The sequence below is a fragment of the Hylobates moloch genome, unplaced genomic scaffold (assembly GCF_009828535.3).
Source record: "Hylobates moloch isolate HMO894 unplaced genomic scaffold, HMol_V3 SCAFFOLD_2, whole genome shotgun sequence".
Lineage (NCBI taxonomy): Eukaryota > Metazoa > Chordata > Mammalia > Primates > Hylobatidae > Hylobates > Hylobates moloch.
The window spans coordinates 136,080,860-136,087,530 of record NW_026652277.1 but is presented as its reverse complement, the minus strand read 5'-3'; positions in this window follow the sequence as shown (position 1 = coordinate 136,087,530).

The following is a 6,671-nucleotide window of genomic DNA, read 5'->3' as shown; positions in this document are numbered from 1 at the left end:
GATGCTCCTCAAGAAGAGCAACCCCAAGACACATAATGGTCAGATTCACCAAGGTTGAAATAAAGAAAAAAAAGTTAAGGGCAGCCAGAGAGAAAGGTCGGGTTACCCACAAAGGGAAGACCACCAGACTAACAGCAGATCTCTCTGCAGAAACTCTGCAAGCTAGAAAGGGGGGTGGGTGCAATATTCAACATTCTAAAAAGAAGAATTTTCAACCCAGAATTTCATATCCAGCCAAACTAAGCTTTATAAGCGAAGGTGAAACAAAATCCTTTACAGACAAGCAAATGCTGAGAAATTTTTTTTCACCACCAGGACTGCCTTACAAGAGCTCCTGAAGGAAGCACTAAACATGGAAAGGAACAACTGGTACCAACAACTACAAAAACATACCAAATTGTAAAGACCATCAACATTATGAAGAAACTGCATCAACTAATGGGCAAAATAACCACCTAGCATCATAATGACAGGATCAAATTCACACATAACAATATTAACCTTAAATGTAAATGGGCTAAATGCCCCAATTAAAAGACACAGACTGGCAAATTGGATAAAGAGTTGAGACCCATCGGTGTGCTGTATTCAGGAGACCCATCTTATATGCAAAGACACACATAGGCTCAAAGGGATGGAGGAAGATCTACCAAGCAAATGGAAAGCAAAAAAAAAGCAGGGGTTGCAATCCTAGTCTCTGATAAAACAGGCTTTAAATGAACAAAGATCAAAAGAGACAAAGAAGGCCATTACATAATGGTAAAGGGATCAATGCAACAAGAGCTAACCATCCTAAATATATATGTACCCAATACAGGAGCACCCAGATTCATAAAGCAAGTCCTTAGAGACCTACAAAGAGACTTAGACTCCCACACAATAATAGTGGGAGATTTTAAAACCCCACTGTCAATATTAGATAGATCAATGAGACAGAAAATTAACAAGGATATTCAGGACCTGAACTCAGCTCTGGACCAAGCAGACCTAACAGACATCTACAGAACTCTCCACCCCAAATTAACAGAATATACATTCTTCTCAGCACCACATCACACTTACTCTAAAATTGACCACATAATTGGAAGTAAAGCACTCCTCAGCAAATGCAAAAGAATGGAAATCATAACAAACAGTCTCTCAGACCACAGTGCAATTAAATTATAATTTAGGATTAAGAAACTCACTCAAAACCGAACAACTACATGGAAACTGAACATCCTGCTCCTGAATGACTACTAGGTAAATAACAAAATTAAGGCAAAAATAAAGATGTTCTTTCAAACCAATGCGACAAAGACACCAGAATCTCTGGGACACAACTAAAGCAGTGTTTAGAAGGAAATTTATAGCACTAAATACACACAAGAGAAAGCAGGAAAGACCTAAATTGACGCCCTAACATCACAATTAATAGAACTAGAGAAGCAAGAGCAAACAAATTCAAAAGCTAGCAGAAGGCAAGAAATAACTAAGATCAGAGCAGAACTGAAGGAGATAGAGACATGAAAAACCCTTTGAAAAATCAATGAATCCAGGAGATGGTTTTTTAAAAAGATCAACAAAATTGATAGACCACGAGCCAGACTAATAAAGAAGAAAGACAGAAGAATAAAATAGACACAATGAAAAATGATAAAGGGGATATCACCACTGATCCCACAGAAATACAAACTACCATCAGAGAATACTATAAACACCTCTATGCAAATAAACTAGAAAATCTAGAACAAATGGATAAATCCCTGGACACATACACTCTCCTAAGTCTAAAGCAGGAAGAAGTTGAATCCCTGAATAGATCAATAACAAGTTCTGAAATTGAGGCACTAATTAATAGTCTACCAACCAAAAAGCCCAGGACCAGACAGGTTCACAGTCAAATTCTACCAGAGTTACAAAGAGGAGCTGGTACCATTCCTTATGAAACTATTCCAAACAATAGAAAAAGAGGGAATCCCCCCTAACTCATTTTATGAGACCAGTATCATTCTGATACCAAAACCTAGCAGAGACACAACAAAAAAAGAAAATTTCAGGCCAATATCCCTAATGAACATTGTTGCAAATATCCCCAATAAAATACTAGCAAACCAAATCCAGCAGCACATCAAAAAGCTTATCCACCACCATCAAGTTGGCTTCATCCCTGGGACGCAAGGCTGGTTCAACATATGCAAATCAATAAACGTAATCCATCACATAAACAGAACCAATGACAAAAACCACATGATTATCTCCACAGATGCAGAAAAGGCCTTTGATAAAATTCAACACCCCTTCATGCTAAAAACTCTCAATAAACTAGGTATTGATGGAATATATCTCAAAATAATAAGAGTATTTATGACAAACCCACAGCCCAATATCACACTGAATGGGCAAAAGCTGGAAGCATTCCCTTTGAAAACTGGCACAAGACAAGAATGCCCTCTCTCACCACTCCTATTCAACATAGTATTGGAAGTTCTGGCCAGGGCAATCAGGCAGAGAAAGAAATAAAGGGTATTCAAATAGGAAGAGAGGAAGTCAAATTGTCTCTGTTTGTAGATGACATGATTTTATATTTAGAAAACCCCATCGTCTCAGCCAAAGATCTCCTTAAACTGATAAGCAACTTCAGCAAAGTCTCAGGAAACAAAATCAATGTGCGCAAATCACAAGCATTCCTATACACCAATAATAGACAAACAGAGAGCGAAATCATGAGTGAACTCCCATTCACAATTGCTACAAAGAGAATAAAATATCTAGGAATATAACTTACAAGGGATGTGAAGGACCTCTCCAATGAGAACTACAAACCATTGCTCCAGGAAACAAGAGAGGACACAAACAAATAGAAAAACATTCCATGCTCATGGATAGGAAACATCAATATTGTGAAAATGGCCATACTGCCCAAAGTAATTTATAGATTCAATGCTATCCCCATCAAGCTACCATTTACTTTCTTCACAGAATTAGAAAAAACTACTTTAAATTTTATCTGAGGCTGGGTGCAGTGGCTCACGACTGTAATCCCAGCACTTTGGGAGGCTGAGGCAGGCAGATCACCTGAGGTCAGGAGTTCCAGACAAGCCTGGCCAATAGGACAAAACCCCGTCTCTGGTAAAAGTACGAAAATTAGCCAGGCATGGTGGTGGGCATCTGTAATCCCAGCTACTCAGGAGGCTGAGGCAGGAGAATTGCTTGAACCTGTGAGGCGGAGGTTGCAGTGAGCCGAGACTGGGCCACCGCACTCCAGCCTGGGAAACAAGAGTGACAATCCATGTCAAAAAAAAAAAAAAAAGTCATATGGAATCAAAAAAGAGCCCGGTTAGCTAAGACAATCCTAAGTAAAAAGAACAAAGCTGGAGGCATCATGTTCCCTGACTTCAAACTATACTACAACGCTATGGTAACCAAAACAGCATGGTACTGATACCAAAACAGATATATAGACCAATGGAACAGAACAGAGTCCTCAGAAATAATGCCACACATCTACAACCATCTGGTCTTCGACAAACCTGACAAAAACAAGCAATAGGGAAAGGATTCCCTATTTAATAAATGGTGCTGGGAAAACTGGCTAGCCATATGCAGAAAACTGAAACTGGACCCCTTCCTTACACCTTATAAAAAAATTAACTCAAGATGGATTAAAGCCTTAAACATAAGACCTAAAACCATAAAAACCCTAGAAGAAAACCTAGGCAATACCATTCAGGACATAGGCATGGACAAAGACTTCATGACTAAAACAACAAAAGCAGGGCAACAAAAGCCAAAATGAACAAATGGGATCTATTTAAACTAAAGAGCTTCCGCACAGCAAAAGAAACTATCATCGGAGTGAACAGGCAACCTACAAAATGGGAGCAAATTTTTGCAATCTATCCATCTGACAAAGGGCTAATATCCAGAATCTACAAGCGCTTAAACAAATTTGCATGGAAAAAACAAACAACCCCATCAAAAAGTGGGCAAAGGAGATGAACAGACACTTCTCAAAAGAAGACATATGTGCAGCCAACAAACATATGAAAAAAAGCTCATAATCACCGGTCATTAAAGAAATGCAAATCAAAACCACAATGAGATACCATCTCACACCAGTTAGAATGGTGATCATTAAAAAGTCAGGAAACAACAGATGCTGGAGAGGATGTGGAGAAATAGGAACACTTTTACACTGTTGGTGGGAGTGTAAATTAGTTCAACCATTGTGGAAGACAGTGTGGTGATTCCTCAAGGATCTAGAACCAGAAATACCATTTGACCCAGCCATCCCATTACTGGGTATAGACCCAAAGGATTATAAATCATGCTGCTATAAAGACACATGCACACATATGTTTATTGCAGCATTTTTCACTATAGCAAAGACTTGGAAGCAACCCAAGTGTCCATCAATAATATGCTGGATAAAGAAAATGTGGCACATATACACCATGGAATACTATGTAGTCATAAAAAAGGATGAGTTTATGTCTTTTGCAGGGACATGGAGGAAGCTGGAAACCATCATTCTCAGCAAACTAACACAGGAACAGAAAACCAAACACCACATGTTCTCATTCATAACTGGGAGTCAAACAGAACAATGAGAACACATGGATGCAGGGAGGGGAACATCACACACTGGGGTCTGTTGAGGGGTGTGGGGCTAGGGGAGGATAGCATTAGGAGAAATACCTAATGTGGATGATAGGTTGATAGGTGCAGCAAACCACCATGGCATGCGTATACCTATGTAACAAACCTGAACGTTCTGCACATATATCCCAGAACTTAAAGTATAATAAAAAAATTAATTAATTTAAAAAAGGAGGTAGTAATTGTCATTTCCATGTGAGTTTAACTCTTACTTACCTGCAACTTCAGATCTTTGGGGGGAACTTAAGGGTAGAAACATTCACTGACACAGTGGTATTTCTGAATTACCTTACCTTTGTCTTTCAGATTCTGTAAATATGGTGACTCAAGCACACTGAGTATACAGGAGCCACTGCGTAACATTTAATGTGTTTCCCAAACATGGAAGGGGAAAAAAAGAGAAGAGGCAGCCACACCTGATGGAAATGAACCAGATGGTTATCAAAAGCATACAGCACTTTCAAGAGGCAGAAAAAGAGAAAATACAGAAGAGGATCAGTGGGAGGGAAGACGGGTGCTATAGCTGAGCAAGGGAACTTCTTGTTACAATGGCTTAAACCGATTTTGGCCGCTGCGAGATGGAGTTGCACTAATGAGGTGGTAGCACACTGAGTGAGGCATATGCTTGCCCCCTTCCCCTCTCCTTCCTCCCATGGTGCTTGTATATTTTTAGCCTGTGGGATTGGAATAATGAATACCCAAGTGAATGTAGTGTTGGAAGGAGATTTTTCTTGGCAAAATGGCAGCAAGGGCTGCCAAGTATCTTCTAAAATGTAAACAAATCATCCACCTCCATCAGGGAAAGATTACACACAGTATTCCTGAGTCAGTGTGGGATTTTCACCTGCTGTGGTTTGCAGTTTGAATTCTCCCCCATCATCACAAGCTTTACCACCTGGTGTGTATTAAGCACTCCATTACTCTGAGAAATCATTGGTGTTCCAGCTGCTGGAATCAAATAATCAGGCACAATTTAGGAAATAAAAATCTTCTCCCATTCCACATAAACAAGTTAGGAGGATTCTGTGGAAGTGCCACTGACTTGGGGGTCTGGGTATTCTTTTGGTTACATCACAAATTGCCACTCTTTTTATCTATGCATTTACAGTTGTAAGGGAAGGGTGTGGGATTGAATGACATCTAAGATTCCCTCTGGCTCTGAAGCCGATGATCTAGTGTTCAATGTGATTCTAGGCTACTTTGGGCAGAAAACCGCTCAGTCTTTAGATTCATAAAAACAACCTTCCAGAATTGCTGCACCCCCTTTCCCGTCTTTTGGAATGTCTCTTTGTCCCAGGGTTACGCAGTGCCCTTACCGTGCTTTCTGGACGTTCATGGCTTTCCACTACAAAGTATGGATTCTCCCTCTCACCAGGCCTCATAGGCTTGCTATGTTCTAAAATGTACCTTGTTTGAAATATCTCAATTTCTCCTCCTAACATCAACCTCATCCAAACTCACCTGTTTTCCAGCTCCTTTCCCCAGTCATACTCTCAGCCAGATAGTTTTTTAAGTGATGCAATAAAAAAAATGCCCTTTTAATGATTAGATGTCTATCTTTAGTATGGGCTTAACCCAAAGGAAGGGTAGTGATTTCGGTTACTATTAATACAAATGACGAAGGGATAGTTTCTTGCACCTAGAACCATTAGGGGTCCCAAATCATATACATAAGTGACTACCTACATGTAAAGACTATTTATCTACAGTAAATAGATAAATATCTAATTCAATCCAAGAAACATGTAACAAAATTAAAACATAATTTTAAGTTGCTTCTTTCCTCGAAGCAACTTAAAATTAACTTAGAGCTACAGAATCTTAATGGATTTTATCTTAATGGAGAGCATTAGATTTTTTTTGATTTGCATTTCTCTTTTTATAAATTTTTTAATTTTTTAATTTTTTTATTAATTTTTTTGCACACAAAACAATAAACATTTTCTAAAAATACATACAAACAAAAAGATGCATATCAAACATATTAGGAAGGTTGCACATGGGAAGACGGGGAATAGAAATGGGGGGTG